The sequence below is a fragment of the Artemia franciscana genome, unplaced genomic scaffold, assembly GCF_032884065.1.
Source record: "Artemia franciscana unplaced genomic scaffold, ASM3288406v1 PGA_scaffold_49, whole genome shotgun sequence".
Taxonomy (NCBI): Eukaryota; Metazoa; Arthropoda; class Branchiopoda; order Anostraca; family Artemiidae; genus Artemia; species Artemia franciscana.
Window position 1 is genome coordinate 365,233 of NW_027062689.1, and position 16,084 is coordinate 381,316.

General features: G+C 36.6%; 1 long non-coding RNA gene across 2 annotated transcripts in view; it reads left to right on the forward strand.

Moving 5' to 3' along the window:
* The first annotated feature begins 2,332 nt into the window (after positions 1 to 2,332).
* LOC136041909 (uncharacterized) overlaps positions 2,333 to 16,084 on the forward strand; it is a 53,366-nt gene continuing 39,614 nt past the window's right edge. For both annotated transcript variants that reach the window (XR_010621126.1, XR_010621127.1), the window contains exon 1: positions 2,333 to 2,443. This is a non-coding gene — a long non-coding RNA (uncharacterized LOC136041909). The remainder of the gene's footprint in view (positions 2,444 to 16,084) is intronic.

Consider the following 16,084-nt stretch of genomic DNA (forward strand, 5'->3'; position numbering starts at 1 on the left):
TTAGCACATAAGATAATAATCAAGACATACAATCCTTATTATATCAAAAAAAGTCAAAATCCAGTTTTGACAAAAAAAAGCTTAAAGATCAAGACCAACCACTTATCTAAAAACAGGGTTTATATATATATATATATATATATATATATATATATATATATATATATATATATATATATATATATATATATATATATATATATATATATATATATATATATATATATATATATATATATACTTTATACCATAGCCACACTTCCTGTTTTGTATGAGGGAAGCGGTTATTCTAAAACTCAATTTCTCAATAAAATCGTTATATCCAAACGTTTTCAAGCTATGCAATTTGTTTTATTAAAATCAATTCCCGACTCTTGATTTGATCAGCTTTAATAAACGTGGGAGGGAGGATTTGTTTTATTAAAATCAATTTCCGACTCTTGATTTGGTCAGTTTTACTACACGTGGGAGGGACGCTTGAATACATGGCCAGGCCCCACCGATAAGGCCTCGTAGAATAAGGTTATTAATAGTGAAAAACGTTTCCCTTCTGCCCTATCTTGTCTCCAGCGAGCTAATTTTTTGATCATTATAAGCGTGTGTTCAGTGTATTTAATAGTTTTCTTCAGTATTTTTATTAAAAGCTGCTTAAACCGCTATTACCATACTATCTCCTGCAGGCTCCCGTCCAGCCTGTAACAATATCTGAATTTTACCGGGCTTTAAGAAAATTTAAGCGTTCAAATAGCCTTGATGATGACGGCCTTTCCTACCGATTTTTTGCTTATGATTGTCTTGCTCTACTTAACCATTTACAAATATTTTTCCAGTCTTTCTTAGCACAGTCGTTTGTTCCTGATAGTTTAGTTTATGGCCGTGTAACGTCTATTCAAAAGCGAGGTTGATTCCGCGTCATGTGTAAATTATCGTCCCATTAAAGTATCGTGTTTTTTAAGCAAGTTGCTTGAACATTTTTTACTACCATAAATTGAGTCAAAGTGTGAATTTACGCCTTTTCAGTTTGGTTTTCGGAAAAATTTCGGTTGCTCCCATGCACATATATGGCTGAAGAGCCTTCAGCCATAAATGACATTTTGAGGTTATTAATATTAATACAACTGCTTCAAAAAAAGATGCACTGACATCAAACTCCAAAGGTATCCTTCGGCTTATCGATAATTTCTATCTTAGTGCCACTGATTCACACTTGATGGCTGTAAAAGAGCAAATAATCTTAAAGACAGTCTTATTAACATTAGTTTTAAATTTCTGCATATCCCCAGGTATCAAGATTATCCCCCTAAATATCCCCCAGATTAGAATAAAAACTCCCTCAAAAATTAAAATGCACTGTCCCTCCATATTTATTTCCAAGGTCAATATTATTCTTAGTTATAGATTCCCAAGGAGCTCTCTGATTTTGAGAAAAAAGAAGTTTACTTGGCATAAACGAGCTTATTCATATTTTAGATTTTGCAACTCGACTCCTAAACTCCTTAGCCAATTCATTTTTTGATGTCAATGCATCCAGTAAGAAGTAGTAAACTTAAGGAAATGCTTCAATAGTGCAAACCTCCACCTTACGTCAAAACCAATGACAAACCGATATGTTCTGAGCAAGATAAGAACAACTTTGCCTCAGTTGGATTGTCCATTTGGACATCGTCGGCTAGTTTGGCCTATAAAATGACACAACTGTAAGTTTCATTCAATAGTTAGCTCTCACGGATGGGGATAACTTTAAAGGAGCGACGGGAAACCGTTCACACTTATGGAAAAGTGTTTGAACGCACCAGACGTCATGAAGGGAAGCACAAATTTCAAATTAATTTCGCATGAATGATTCAGACTAAGAAGCTTTAACCTTGGTAGCATTTTCAGTAGTTTTAGCTAGCTCTAGTTTAATAGAATTTGAGGAATTAGTTAATCCAGGAAAAAAACGAAGATGATATATCCGACCATGACTTTCTTTTCATTATTTCCCATTACGGGAAATTTCCTACCATGTTTCGGGTTTTTTCTTTGTATTCTTATATTCTTTGCGACAAGTGTCAAATAAATATGTAAAATTCTCCACCATAGCTATAAGATTATGGGTCTGCGGATGATTTATTCTCGATATGGTTCAACTTTTAAATATTTCGCCTTGGACTTTCCATGAAACCCATTATGTTCCAAAGGTAAAAGTTGAAAAAAAAATCCAGCACAAAGATTTGACGGGAAAATGATTAATCCTGAGAGGAATTCCTTTGAGGAATAATGGGAATCCCATCCGTGTGAACTAACTATAAGGGTTTTGAAGGATTTGAATATTCAGTCGTAGAAGACAGAGGAAGAAAAGATTTTAAAGCTCAATTTAAAAATGTATCTAAATGTTAGAAAATACTTGTTTTTAAAATTTATTATTTGAAGATAACGAAAGTTTGAAACTTATATAGCCATAGTAAGTGCTTTCTACTTATGCTTATTGAAATTTTTAACAAAATGAAAGTTGCCAAGGTCTAAAACTGCACTTGGGGTAGGCTTGGTAATGCTAGCCTAGACATTCAGATTAAGCATCTGTGTTTCCCTCAGCTCTGCTGAACCTTGGAAATCTCATATATACTAGTCCTAGGCTATCATATAAAGCTGAAATAGCTTTCAAAGCAAGCCTTTTGTCTTTATAATAGGGGAGTCTAGACCTAGCCTATGTCCTCTGGAGTAAAGATGGTACATTTTTCGGTTAACTTGTTAATGAGATATTTAAGAAATAAACATACCTTTAGAGTCAGAATTTCCATTCTTAACTCAAATATTGAATTTGCAAGTAAAGTGATTAGCCTATTTTATTTGGAATGATCAAAGCCTAGGAAAAGATGTCAAGTGATATGTTTACTTTATTCATAGGCCACATCAGTAATATAAACAGTAAAATTCTAGTTAATTGACTTCTTGCTTTCTCAGAAAGGGTTTAGGTTAGGAAAATGAAACTTTCAGGGATGAATCTACAGACTAAAGTATGGCCTGGGAAGGTAGTTTGAAGCAACTAGCCTAACTCCACTCCTTCTCCCTCTAGAGGGCCCTGACCTTTCATGACCTTTAAAAATATGTGTGTTATAAAGGTGAAACCTTGAAAGATATATCTTCTGCTTTATTGAAGTACAACACAATTGTTTTCATCTTCATAACTTTGCTCAATTCCATTTAATAAGGTTTTAAAGATATGCAAATACATCTCCTAAATTAAAAAAAAAATACTGATATGGCTCAAAATTCTACACAAATAACAGAAATTACATTTCAGAACTAAAGGCAGAGAAAAAGCAACTAGTAACTGAAAATTAAGGTAAAATGTTGTTTTGTCAAAATTTTAATAGGCATGACCTCTAATGTAGGCAAATTTCAGGGCCCTCTAGAGGGAGAAGGAGCAGAGGTGGGTACTTTAAAATACCTTCCCAGGACATACTATAGCCTATATACCCATCCCTGAAAGTTTCATTTTCCTAACCTAAACCCCTTCCGAGATAGCAAGAAGTCAATTAGCCTAACTAGAATTTTACCATATAAAAAATTAGAAATTTATAATTACATTCATTTGTGTAAGAAATAAACTTTCCTCCCACCTGCCTAATATTTAAATAGGCTATAGCCTGCCCTAAATTGTTCTTAGGCTCTGTACTGAATTCTCCAGCAGACTTTGATTTTCTTGTGCCAAAACTTTCAGAACTAAAAGTGCTACTTCATGAAAAGGATGTAGATGTTTTCTGTGTTTGTGAGGTGTGTCCTAAGAACTTGTTGACCAAATTAGATGATGCACATATTCAAATCCCTGGATACTTACTCCTGAGCAACCTAGATAGTAACCTGTGTCAAAGAGGAGTGTCTATCTACACTATGCTTGGGATTAAGGTAGATAAAATTGATTTTTCTATTTCTCAACCTATTAATGCTTGGGCAGAACATGTATTAATTAGACTTCTGATTGGATTCAAAACTGTGAATATTGGTGTGCTTTACTGCAGCCCATCAGCTCTAAACCAACTAGTATCTCACCAAGCTGTTTCTAACCTTTTACAGATGTTTTGCAATTTCAATTCATCACTTGTGCTTTATGGTGATTTTAATATGCCAGAAGTTGGTTGTTTTGAAGGTATTGGGTACTCACCCCCCTAATAACCCTTCCTACACAACCACCCAAACCTTTGCTGACAACTTCCTAACTCAGATAATAATGCAGCCCTCTAGATTTGGACATTTGTAACAACCATTGTTACTAGATCTCCTTATTACAAATGATCATGAGAGGATTACTTCCACTTGTTACCTTCCAGCTATTGGTGCAAGTGACCACATATGCATAATTAATGACGTTAATATTAACCATAGTCATGATGGTAAACATAAGAGAACTTTTACCAATTGCACTTTGATCCATGAAGAACTAGCTAACATAAATTGGGATGAGGAATCATCAGATGAGACAGACATTGAATCTAGTTGGAATTGCCTTAAGTCTACTTTGCTAGGTGCATGTAGGAAGCATACAAAGGTTTATTGGTCAGATAAATTAAAGACTCTTCCATACCTTCCCAGGAATATTAAGAAAATTATCAGAAAGAAAAATAGAGCATGGAATAAATATCTAAAATGCAAATGTGTCAACCATCACAGCAAATACACTATGCTCCAAAACAAGCTGAGAAACATGACAAGAAAAGTTATCTCAGACCATGAAGAATCTATCACAAATGACTCAAAGAAAAACCCCCAAAAATTCTGGCATTATGTTACAGCCAACAACCCTTCCTGTCAACACACCAACAGGCTAAAAAAATCAGATGGCTCCAGTACTACCAACCCAAAAGAAATTGCTGATTGCATGAATGCCAGCTTTTACACAAACTTCACCTCTAAGCCACCTGGTATTACACTCCCAACCATGCCTCCTGTAATAATTACTCAAGAAGATGTATTTAAAATACTAAGAAATTTAAACTCCAACAAAGCTGCTGGACCTGATAACCTTCACCCCTGGCTTTTGATAGAATCTAATTCTCACATTTCCCTCCCCCTTGTCAGAATATTCAACATGTCCCTGGCCAAAAAGTCAGTACCAAATGACTGGAGAACAGCAAATATTATACCAATTTTTAAGAAAGGTGACAAGGATAGCCCAGGAAATTATCAACCAGTAAGCCTAACCTCAGCCATTTGCAAGATCATGGAAGGTATGATTAACCATGCTCTAATAAACTATTTAGAAGAAAATACTCTTATTAGCAATAGACAACATGGATTTTGTAGGGGCAGGTCAATTGACAGCAACTTTATTCAGTCATATGGTCATTACCTTAAATTGTATTGTCCAGCAAAATAAGGATTAAATCCTGTAGAATTGCTCGTTAGTGATGATGATGGTTAGACATCACAACGGCATCCCACTCAGTTTGCCATGGCTTTGATGACCATTCTCCATCAACAGCTCTTTTAAAGGCAGCTGTGCTGGGGGTAGTGACTGCTTTTTTGGTGAGAGAATTCTACAAACTCATTATCCTATAAGTGAAGAAGTTATTGCATAGTCTAGTGGCAGCTCTCTTCTGATACAGTTTCCAACTATGCCCCCTAGTTCTAGCAGACTGGTTCTTATGCGTCATGATAATATCACCCCTTTTATGTCTGTAGACAAGAGTGGGGAGTTTCAGCCTCTTCAGACGGGATGAGTAGTTTAAATATTAACATCCCTCAATTGCTTTTGTAGCCCATCTCTGAACTGTTTCTAACTTCTGCTGGTCACCTTTGTTGAGGGGGCTAGCAACACACATGCCAAACTCCAAATTAGGCCTGACCAATGCCTTATATAATTTAGTCATCACCATAGGTGACCTGCTAGTGATTGTTCTTTTTATAATGCCCAGGGTTTGGAGTGCTTCGGCTACGGCTGTCTGTGTGTGTATAGTGAATTTTAATTCAATATCAACTATGACACCCAAGTCTCTCTCCACTTCAGATGACATAATAGTCTGCCTTGATCCATCCATCCCTAACATATGATAAGGGCATTTCTAATTTTTCTTTCCAAAGTGGATTGTTCAACATTTGTTTACATTGAATTCAAGCCTCCACAAAGTTGCCCAATGGGAAAGTGCCCACAGGTCATTCTGCGTAGAGGCTCTCTTATCGGGTGTATAGACAGTTCCAATGAGTTTGGAGTCATCAGCATAAAGACTTATTTTATTTTTGACTGTGGTTGGTTCATCATTAATATAAATGTTGAATAAAGTTGGTCCCAAGATGGTTCCCTGGGGCACTCCACTTAATACTTCCACCTCTTCTGAAAAGAATACCTGTCCATTTTTTCCAAATATTTTCACCCTTTGCTTTCTCCCGGAAAGAAACTGGAACACCCACTCTACGATTTCATTATGTATTCCAATTGCAAATAACTTGCTCCTTAGTCGACAGTGACATACTTTATCAAAGGCTTTTGCAAAATCCAATAGAATTAAGTCGACAGGGATTGCTTGATCTAGATGCTCAGTAACATAATCATATGTATCAATCAAATTAGTTTCAACCAAGCATCCATGTCTAAAGCCATGCTGACTATCATTGAGCAGCTCATTGGTGGCCAGGTGTTCGACAATGTGAGTATTCACGATTCCTTCTAAGATTTTACCAGCTACAGATGTAAGACTAATGGGTCGATAATTGGAAACGTTATTGCGGCTACCTCCTTTGTGTACAGGTGTAATGTTTGCATCTTGCCAGTCTTGAGGAATCTGCTTAGTATCAAGAGACTTCTGAAGCATGTTTGTAAGGGGAAGGGCGATTTCCGCATGAGCTTCATTCAATACTCTTGGGTGAACTTCATCAGGGCCAATTGATTTGTTAGGATTAAGCAGCTTCAGCCGCCTCTCCACATCAGAGGCAACCACAGTTATCTTTTGCATAGGTTCCCCAATAGAATATTCTGGTGCTTCTGGTAAGGGGGCATTGTCAGGAGGCGTGAACACTGACTTAAATTGTCTACTTGATTCAGCTGCTATATTATTTGGGGTACTAACTATATTGCCATTCACAAGTAGTTTTGTAACTGAATGTCTCCCCGGATTCCAAGCCAAAGCATACTTCCAAAATCTCTTAGGATTAGATTTTGAATCCAATGCCAATCCTTCTTCATATTCTGTTGTAAGCTTTCTCGTGAGATACCTAACTTTATTCCGGGTATGTTTAAATTTTTCATAATTTTCATGGGAGGGGCTACTTTTATATTTGCTCCAATACTTCTTCTTTTTCCGTACAGCTTGCTTGACATCACGGGTGATAAATGGTAGGGTTTTGGGTCTTCTTTTCCAGGAAATTACTGTATGTTTTTCTGTTGCTTTAATTAAAACCCTTTTCATTTCAAGCCAAGCCTCCTCCATATTCTTATCATCAATGAATGACCAATCCTGGTTTGCTAACTCATGTCTGACCTGGTTGTAATTTGTGTACATATGCTTAATCCAATTATTCTTCTGTGGGTACAACCTAAGCCTACAAATAATTGCAACATGGTCACTCGCTCCAAATGGTGGTTCCAAGTCAACACTAATGAGCATCTCATGGTCATTGATAAACAAAAGGTCTATTAGGGTTGGGTTCTGCCCACTTCTATACCTGGTCGGAAAATCAATTGCTTGGTATAGAGAATGTTCATGAAGGCAGTCCAAAAGTGGGCAATTTGAGTTTTCAACCCCTTCTGCAACAGCAAACCCCTAAATCCAGTGTAATTCTGGTAAATTAAAATCTCCCACAATAAGAACATTCTTATAACAATGCTTCATAACATTATTAATAGAATAAGCAAATGCTAGAAGGGAACTTGTCTGACAGGGGGAACTGGGACTTCTATAAAAACAGCCTATGACTACAGGGAGACTTCGCTGCAGAACTGTTATCCATATTTGTTCAACCCAAGGTTCGTAATCTGAATTTACTGTTAGAGCCCTTACCTGGAGTGGAGATCTGACGTACACTGCTATCCCTCTACCATTTGGCTTTGACACATTGGTGAGTAGCTCAAATCCAGGCACTTGAATTTGTGTATCAGTAAGAGCAAACACAGTACGCTTAGGTTTCACCTCAGTGAAGGCAAAAACACTTACTTCATGCCTTGTTGACATCACCAACTTGATTTCATTCATCTTTGTGGTAATACAGTCTACATTGCTATATAGTACCATTAGTCCTTCAATAACAGTATTGTTGTTATTAGCTTTGCTTGATCCAGAATCACATGATTTAAAAGCAATGGTATCCAATATGAGTTCATAGTTTCTGGCATCCAATCTAGCACTAACATACGATTCAGTTTCTGAATATTTGGGAGAGCCAACTTCACTAGTACTATCACAAATGGAAACACTACTTATGGGACTATTTACAAGTCTTAAAGGGGTACCAGATATATCTATAATTCCATGACATTCTCCTGCGACGGTGACTGACGCGTCGCAAGAGTCTGGCAGTTTTTTGATGCAATCTTATTTCCTCTGATTACTATGTCCATTTCCCCATTCAATCTTCTCTTATGCAATTCCTCATACAATCTTTGTCTTTTTTCGCAATCATGCTTTGACACATCATTTCTAAATTGAATGGCACCCTTTCTTTCAAAAGATTTCTGAAGGATTAATTTCTTTAGTTTGAAATTTGCCACTGAGAAGATAATCGGGACAGGACGTTGAGTACTGGAACCTGGTGCGGTTGTTACGTTTCCTAGTCTGCGAACATTCAGGACAGTAACATCAGGGACTCCATAATTGCCAGCCAAATAATCACTTAAAAATCGGGCATCATCAATTTGTGGAGGAACTCCAAAGACCACTATATTAAGTTTCCTTTTTTGTCTTTCACGATCCTCGGCAATCATTGCCTTTACGCGGTTTTCAAACTGTTCATCTAAAGTTTTTTTCAATGTAGCTACTTCAGTGGTCACTAAATCTTTTAAGGTGTTATTATCCTTTGCCATTCCTGAGGATTGCTCAAGAGTATGAATCCTATCTTCTATTGCCTTAAACTGAGTGTCAATTTCCGCTTTAATTTCATCTTTAAAGCTAGCAAAAGAGTCCCTAACTGCCTCCTTAATCTTAACATCTAGGGTCTTAACTGCATTCTCAAAACCACTAAGAGAGTTCTTAATAGACGCATCAACAACTCGTGCAATCTCGGAGGCATTAACATTGCTCCCTTGGGTGTTTCCCTTGCACATTGGGCATTTCCATTGACAACCCATGCAACGAGTCATTTTTGTAAGTAAGATGTATTCTGGTTCCGAGAGCTCAAGACATTCGATACATAACCAGCAATTGCAATCATCACAATTCATAGCGCTTGATTCCTTGCTTAAATTAATTGCACAAGACAAACACTTGTCCCGTCCTTTTACTGGGCTGGAACGAATTTCTTGATATGGGTAAACCAGTTGACATTATCTTACTCAACCAAGCCAAAGCCTTCAACAAAGTTGAACACTCATACCTGATGCTGAAGCTTAAAGCTTACCTATTGCATGAAGATGTGATTGATTGGATTGGAGCATTTCTAACTGGAAGATCTCAATGTGTCATGATCTACACTGATAATGTCAATCCAGTTTTCTCCTCTATATCCCTGGTCATAAGTGGCATCCCACAGGGAACCATCCTTGGGCCAACATTGTTCAGCATATATATTAATGACTGTACAACCTATCTATGCAACCTTTTAACATTATATGCTGGCAACTGTAAGCTCATCAGGCCTGCTGAAACTGAAGAAGAAAGAGCCTGCATTCAGCTGGACCTCAACAGGCTATCCTCCTGGTCATCAACTTCGGCCGTACAAATCAATGCAACTAAATGCAAGGTACTGCACTTAGGGCACAACAACCCCCACCATCCCTACCATATAGGGTGTGATTGGTTTGAAGCAGTTTTTGAGGAGAGAGACTTAGGCGTCATTGTGGACAAGGATTTAAAATTCCACAGCCACACTCAGGCTCAGATTTCAAAAGCTATTTGAGCTCTTGGACTCATTAAGTACTCTTTAGTAACCAGAAATTCATGTGTGGTTACAAAACTTTATAAATCCCTTGTCTGTCCCCACCTTGAGTTTGGCTTGACTTTGGCCTTTCCCCAAAATAAAATGGACACAATAGTCCTTGAAAGTGTCCAAAGGAGAGCAACCAAACTGGTTTGGGGCTTAAATAATGCTCCTTACCAGGATTGCCTAAGGTCTCTGAGACTTCCAACCCTCATGTATTGAAGATATAGAGGAGATGTGATCATGGCATGCAAAATTTTCAAATCCAGTCACCTGAACCAGATCTTCACCCCTTCCCTGGCTAACAAATCAAGAGGTCACAGTCTGAAGCTTCACCTGCCTGGATGTTGGAGAAGTGAACAACGTGGCTTCTTTTCCATTTGGGTGGTCCCCCTCTAGAATAGCCTATCTGAGTCTACCATCCAAGCTGAGACTCCCCACTCCTTCAAGGCTGGAGTTAACAGGACTGGGAGAGGGCTGAGTGGAGGCTGGACTGGGAAGCTAAGCCAACATAATTACATCACTCACCACCAGCAAGAACCTATAGGAGGATATACCACCTTATCTTGCTGGCAAATGGTATTTAAGGTATTGTAGCCTAGTGTTACGGGGTGGTTTTGTTAATTAATGAGCTTGTGTTGTGATTTTATTTTAAGGGGGGTTTGCGTCGAGTTGCTTGGGACACTTCCAAGTCTTAATAGCTTAATGTGGATATGGGAGCTAAATTATTAATAAAATAAAAAGGCTTCGTATAGAATCCCCGGTAACCTGGGAGACAGGAACGTCTTAATAGCTTAATGTGGATATGGGAGCTAAATTATTAATAAAATAAAAAGGCTTCGTATAGAATCCCCGGTAACCTGGGAGACAGGAACATCTCAGTGTAGTTTGAGGTCTCCTAAAACAAATATAGATTCCCTTGGGACCGTACCTGAAAGCTAGAGGAACTGTACCTGATGCCCTAATACATAGACAAAAGATGATTAAATACAATAAGGTTTATTTACTTACAATATACAACTGTTGACAAAACAGCTTCAATGACTTATTGCATGAAAAGGTGAACATGAGCAAAATTGATCTTGATAATTCGAATCCTTCCTTAAGACTAACTATTCGCCCTTGTGTTGGGCTCATATATCCAACGCGCGCACTTGCCGGACAGGCTTGGTGACCTGCAGAAGTTGACCTCCACTACTATTGGTAATATTTAATCATGTGACTAGTCTCGCACTTAAAAGCTGTTCTTATGGCAAGGATTTCTCTTTTGGTTTTGAGAAAAACCCATAGGTCAGAATAACTGGTTACTTAACTTGTTGAGTAACATTTACTTTATCTAAATGCACGTAATCCAACCGCGTTGGACTATGCAGACTGTTGAAAAACTCAAGGGTCGGAATAACTGGTTACTTGACTTGTTAAGTAACCTTTCACTTATCTAAATGCACGTAGTCTAACTGCGTAGGATTATGCAGACTTGATAAATTTAGCAACTGTTAAATTCTAAATGATTTTATCCAAACCTTTTTCAAATTGAAATTTACTAAAGGGATGTGACTGAGAAATTTAGTCCTGAATTTAAGAGTTCCTAGAAGAGTATGGATGAGAGATTTGGTCCTATATTTGAGGATTCCTAAGGGGATGTGAATGAGGGATTTGGTCCTGAATTTTATAGAGGGGGGGGGGGGTGGTCTATATGTTACATATCCCCTTTCCCATTGTAGATTGATGTCCCCATCAATCAGTCTAATCTCTCTCTTTAAATATTGCATTTTATTCCTTATTGTCTATAAAAATTTTATTATAATTCCATAACCTTGTAAATGATGATTAAAATTTAAGAAATATTTTCCTACACCTTATATATATATATGTCCTGCACCTAGCACTAAAAAAAAATTATTTTTCCACAACACTTGACATTAACTGTTATTACACTCGAATACCTGGTTCCAATTGTTCATTTTTACTTGAAGTTTTAACTGTTATATCTGATTTTTAATTGATCCCAGGTATTTTAACAATAAGAATAAAAATACACGACGTAATATAAGATTTTCACTGGCACTTTTATTTACTTAAATTTATGATTCACTATTTGGCACTTTTTTTAAAGGTTCATCACTTATTAGTTCTGGATATTAGTTTCACACCAATCACAATTTTCGTGTCCTTGCCCTATTTACTGATTGAACAAATATATTGTCATTTTCTAATTTATCACCATTTAGCAAAAGTAAAGATTTTGTTTTTACGCTTTTACAAAATGGGAAGCGCGGGACTCAGAATCACTTATCCCCAGCAGTTTAAGTACAAATGTACGGCCGGTACTACAGTTCTTCTGTCCTGCTCCCGCTCTCTTCTGCATTTAAGCGTTATCTTAATTGTCTTTGGCGTTATCTTAATTTAATTCAATAGACTGGAGTACTATCTAACACCTTACTTGGATCTCCTGTTCTAAAACTTCATTAGGTGTGTGAGGGTTTCCATATTGAATCGGGTTTACTAATGGTGTTTTTGCGTGGGTATGTTGTCGTACCCGCTGGCTGGATGTTTCGTTTTCTCTAGTCTACATCGTATAGTCAGAAATGAGAGATGGGTGATAGTTTTCCGGTTGAATCAGACGTGTCTTGGGCATTCTTCGGTGGTTGATAAATCATGATAGGTGTTTTGTAGTCTTTGACCATGACGTTTGTTGGCCAATGTTAGTAGTATGCCAAATTCTGTAATAAAAATTTCCAAGCAGAATCATGTTGTTAACATATAAAATGGTACTAGTGATACGATAATATAAAGCGTTATTGTAATTTTAAATTGCATAATAATAGTACATAATTGCATAACAGTAATATTATTTTTTTTTTCAAACATTCAAAGTGAAATCGAATGTATGATTTCTTAAAAGAAGTTTTAAATTCTAATAATTCTCAGGTACATTTGAAGTAACGTGAGGTATATTTGGTCATATAGCAACTGCAAATAGTTATATTGGTACTACACTATTACTATATTATTATGATTACATGTAAATATAAGAACACGGCACTAAAGAGGGTTATATATATATGTAAGATTATATAGAGGTCTTAATGTTTTAGATCATATTTTAATCAAAAAAAAATTGAACCTCCATAGCGTGATTAGTCGAAAAGTAATACATTTTGCATCATAGCCTTTCAATTATCACGCCTTGGAACGTTTTTTCCCTTTTCCTGAAATAGATCAGCAAAATTACAAGAGATGACCTCTTAAATCTCTTGTACATAAAAAGATAGAACGAATTTTTTCGTTCTTATTAGAGGTCTATATTTACATAAAGATTTTCTGCCAAGAGTATTTTTGATGTATATGCCAAAAAGTAATACAGTATGTTGTATCATAGCCTTCTAGCTGTTATACACCAACAATATTTCTACAGTAGGGAAAGGATGTTACGTACGGAGAAAGACCTCTTAATTTCCCCGGATTTTTACATCCTCCCTGTTAAAATGGCTTAAATATCATCAGGAGCAGTAGGGTTCAATTGATGCATCTCTTGTGCCTCAATTGCATCAGTATTTATCCTTTTTCTCTTCAGTATTTTCCCATAGTTAATTGTTAGTAGCGCTCTTATTGTTAGTGAAATAAGAAATACCATGAATATTGTGATTATAATATTATACCATGAGTTTGGTGAGAACAAACCGTATTGGCTCTCCACGTATTTCAATCTTTGGTCTTCGTTAGTGAATAAGGGTATTTGCATATCTAACGCTTCCTTTATTTTTGTTAATTGCATTGTACCTTTGATCTTTTCTATTTTTGGCCATATGGATGTTTTAGATTTTTCATCATTTATATTTGGAATCGTGAAGGACAAGTTTATTCCTTGAAAATTTATTATTTTTGGGCTCATGACGTTAGTGCTGGTTGTGATTAGAGGTGTTTGGACGGTTGTTTCTTTAGTTACAAGTCTGCAACCTTGTTTGATTGTAATAGTCCCAACATCCTGTAATAATATTTCGGTTCGATAGCTGGGGTCAATTTTTTCTGTATTATTATAACAGGATAGAGTTCCTACCGTCTTTCTAGGTACTGTAAATAACCATAAGTCGTTCCGTAAATTAATGAAAGTTTCTCTTTTGGTATTTCCTATCAAGGCTTCACAAGAATCAGGAATATTTTGTTGCTGCGATTCCTTTAGGAATAGATCTAGCATGCATGATCCTATCTTTACGTTATATATAGGTAATGTAAGTTGGCAGACCAAATTTTTAAATGACACGCATTCTTTTAATTCTTCGGTATTTGCTAACGCGTATTTTCTTCTATCTTGATCTATTAACATATATTCCGCTTCTGGGATGATGCTCATGAAGGAGTTTGTCTCTTTAATGTTGATGGGAAATGTAGATATTTTGTATAGGTCGTATATGGATTGTTGATTAATCAAAGGAATTGTGACTACAGCAAATAGTTGCTCATTGATCTCGGTAATATGCACCTTTAGTTTGGTATAATATAAGAACAAGTTAGCTACTTCTGGTTCTACTGGTAAGTGGAGACCAAATGTTAAGTGAGTCTTTATTTCGTTTAGAATGTTTTTAAGATCCGAGGGATCCACTTAGTCGTAAGAAAGAGTACCTCCTGTTAACTCAAATAACGCGAACTCAAATTTACTGACATCAGTGGCTAAGTTCAACAAAGACATAATAACAATGTCTAGTGACACCATTGTTAGGCTGGAATCAGAGATTACTCTGTCTACCTCATTTTTTAAATAGTTCATTGTGCTGACTGTTCTTGATATTTTCTTGGATATAGCCTTGATTTTGTCTTTTTGGTAATTGGCTATGCTTGCTTGTATTATTTGGACATGTAGTGTTGTATTCATGGCTGTGTTGAGTCTTTTAACATTATCTCTTAGTATATTTAAATCTTCTTCGGTTGACAAACCGAATAGTCGGGAAGCAAGCTCTCCTACTATTGGGATTAGACTTGTTGATCGTTTATATTTACTTCTTCGGAAAAATACTTCGAATATACGTGTAGTGCTTTGTTTAAGTTTTTGTATTTCTGTATTGAATAGTTCAAATAACGCCTCTAACCTTTGTCTATATAAGATAAGGAATGCCTGATGAGTTGAGATTTTATGAGCATTCTCCATGGTTAATTCCGGGAGGGGTTCTAATTCATCCTTTGCTGGTTCGTCAGCCATGGCCAGTCGCGCGCAAGTTTTTTTACCATCTATTGTCCAACATTCTCTCCAGTGACTTTCATCTTGACATTTTTTGTCTCCATCCATACATCGTGTTCTACCATAGTCTGTCTCAACAAAAGGGATTTGCCACCTAACTTGTATTCTTCCCTTCTTTGTAGAAGTCCATATCCAGCTAGTTGATTGCCATGGTTGCCTTACTGTTATTAAAATTTCATCGTTTTTAATTGGCATTAGTACACCAGGGATAGTACTTGTAGTAATTTCTGATATTGAGGTATCCAACTCTATTGGTTGTGGGTCAGTCGTCGTGGGGTTTGACGAGGGGAATGTTTCTTCCACTTCTGTTATTGGGGTATGTTCAGTTTCGATTGTTGTTGGAGTGAAATCAGTTTCTGCTGTGGTTTCCTCGTTCTGAGTATCGTATTTCCAAAAAGTAGTCGTTTCGCTTTCCTTTTCGGTGCTTTTGGGGATTTCCATTAATCCGTTTGTGCTTTCGTCGGTATAAGACGTAATACGTGGAACATGGGCGGTCGTGTTGATTTTGGTAGCTTCCGTTGTGACGTTTATTATTCTACAGAAATATTGACATTTAAACTTGTATTTTGGATTGCTGGTACCATTAGTGGAATTCAATCCCACTTCAATATTTTCTATACCTCTTATTATCTCTGGTATTTTATTTGTTCGCGTTACGAGGTCAGATACAATGCTTGTTCCTTGGGTTTCAGTTGTAGCGGTTTGCTTTGTGTATTGGGAAATACTGGTTATGTCTCTCGTTTCAACCTTCGTTGGTTTTATTTCAGATAAATCTATTTTTTCTTGTATTGGTCTGTTCTTGGC